This window comes from Theobroma cacao, chromosome 3 (assembly GCF_000208745.1).
Source record: "Theobroma cacao cultivar B97-61/B2 chromosome 3, Criollo_cocoa_genome_V2, whole genome shotgun sequence".
Lineage (NCBI taxonomy): Eukaryota > Viridiplantae > Streptophyta > Magnoliopsida > Malvales > Malvaceae > Theobroma > Theobroma cacao.
Window position 1 is genome coordinate 5,576,396 of NC_030852.1, and position 3,008 is coordinate 5,579,403.

Here is a 3,008-nt window from a genome sequence, read left to right on the forward strand (position 1 = left end):
TATATATATATATATATATATATATATATATATATATATATATATTCTATAGCTATGATTCTAATTTGTATTAATAGATATAATAAACTAATACATTTTAAATATATTATATTAATAAGTTTATTATATATCTATCTTTTTAATTTATATATATTAACTAATTAATATTAAAGCGTACATAAAGTATTATTATTTTTTGTTTAATTTATTATTATATCTTATCATGTATTTTTATAAAATTAAAAAAAATATTTTGTTATTTTTATCAATTTTTTAATGTTGTAAAATTAATGAATTTGGAATATTAATTTATAATTTATGATTCAATAAAGTTTTCCAAAATGTAAAATAATAAGCAAAGGAAAACATATTTAAACTTTTAAATATTATTGTCAAGCCCAGCTCTATAATATATTTGTCATGTCATTCATGTACTTGATAGCATGTCTGCATACTTGGATGCCTATAAAAATTGTTAAAAGTCAGTATCGTACCTAGTGGTACAATTAAGTCGATTAAAATCTCGAACTAGTCCAAATAAAGACTTTAGGATGCATTTGAGAGTTATTGAACTTTAGAATGTCTTAAAATGGTGATTCAGAGTTCGAGGATTAATTTAGAATCAAATCGGGAATTTTTATAACGTAGAGACAAAATGGTCATTTTGCCACCCGAGGGAAAAATTGGAATGTTGGAAGAGATTTTGACCAAGTTTGACTAGTTGGAATATAATTTGAATTTGAAAAGTGAAAAATTTTAATTCCGACATTTTTCGAACATAAGGGCAAAATGGTCATTTCAAGTGTCCACGAAGACGTAATTGAAATTTTTAAAATTTTACACCACCATGACACTTGTCAAGCTCATGAATTTCACCTATTATCATTTTTATATCTTGGATAATTAAGGTATTATATGGTGGTTAGAGAATGCTTAATTGTTAAGTTTTAACCATGGACCAATCAAGTGGCGACACGTGTCAAGTTTTAACATTTTTGTAATTTCCTTTATAAACCAGCATAAACCTTTCCCAATTCACTCTTCATTGCCGTGGAAGCCAAAGAACAAAGGGGGAAAGAATAGAAAAACTCTAAGGAGGAAAAATTCAAAAGAAATTCATTGGATTTCCTAAAAACGAAGCGATCGGAGGTAATATTTCGCGATTTAGCTTAAGATTTATCTTACCCATGCTTTCTTTTTCATTTTCTATGGTTGAAACTCAAGTTTTCATGATGGAAGCATGCTGGCCGAATTAGGAGGGGAAGGTTTTGATGATGGTTGTTGATAGATTTCAGGCTATCTAGGTGTTTTTAGTGTTTTGTGATATTTGGTATGAAAAACAAGTAAGAAAATAACATGTTCTTCATCAAACCCTATTTGGCCGAATTCTATAGGGAATATTTTGAAGATGAATTTTGTCATATTTCATGTTATCTAGCTCGTATTTGATGATTCGTGATGTCGGATATCAAAAACGGTTATCGAAAAGTATAATTCCTTTAGAAAACGACTTGAACGATAATGAGAAAATTATAGTAAATGGACTTAGAATTGATTTCTAATGATATATACGGACTTATTGGACTGTGTTGACACTGATTAGCACGTTAGTTCGAAATCGGAATAAGTTTCGGATGTGATAATTTAAGTCACAATCAAGTTTATTGAAGTACTTTGGGTGTATTTGAAGTATCGAAAGTGCAATGAATCTATTTGGAGTTGAATCAAATGTTTTGGCTAATTAAATAGTGTATAGTGCGAGTTAGGTCGAATACCATTTCAGACCAATAACAATTGAACCTACGTAGAACACCATCTTCAAGTGATTATTCGAGCATTCCTCATTCAAATTCATGCATTCATATAGAGCTTGGAATAGTTTTATAACAGTTTGGCACAAATGCAACACCCCGTATCCTCGTTTAGCAGTCAATAAAATCTTATTGATAAAATGAAGGGTCACTTGATGCAAATTTAAGTGTCGAAGAGCGATTACAAGTGAAAAGAATATTTTAGAATAAAATATTAGTTTTATAAATAAAATAATATTAAAATATTAATATTTTATTAATTATAAAAATTAGTCCGGAAGAAGGGAATATGACTAATTTAAGTGGGGGAAAAGAAGTAAGGAAGAATTTTGGCGAACAACGACGGTAATCGAACCGCATTCTTTTATTAAATCGAATTAGCGCAATAAGTAAATATTTAAATATTATGGTAATACCGCATTGAAGTACAACTTCAACATTTTTATATGGATACGCATGAAGGAAGAAAGATAGAAAGAAATTGAAATTTAATAAATATTGAAAGGACCAAATTATAAAGATGAAAGTTATGGTGAATAAAGAATATAAATTAAAACTAGTTGTATGAACTTTGATTGAGGCAATGGTGATAAAATGTTGAAAGAATAAAATGGGGTGGATGTGGTTTGGATGGGATCATGAAATAATAAATAAAACATAGAGTGAAAATGGTGTAAAGGGTAAAAGAATAAAAGAATAAATCAATGAGGAAGATTAAGAAGAAGAAATGAACGGCAAAATAGGATAAATGGCCATGTGATCAATACTTGAAGGAAAGTGCAAGAAAAGTCAACAAATAAAAAAAAATGAAAGAATAAAGGATTAAGTCGGCCAAGACAAAGAGAGGAAAAAGAAATGATGGTAGGGGCCGGTTGAGTGTAAAGCCATAAAGGAAGAAAAAAAAAAGAAATAGTTGACAAGTACATTGACTTGTCCAACTTCTCCCCCACATGTGAAATTAACATCAAATAAAATTGTCACGACCCGGAACTCCCATCGAGCCCGTGACAACCGCCGCGACGTCCCGATAGGCACTCATTACCCCGAATGCCGATCGAAACCCCGCAAGGCTTAGCATCAGCTTCTGCATCTCCCCAGTGAGTGACAGTTATTAAATTTCACATTTCAAAAAAAATCATAAGTCATTTCCAAATCAAAACAATAAAATATTACTTTCTGGCTCACAGGGGCATTTTC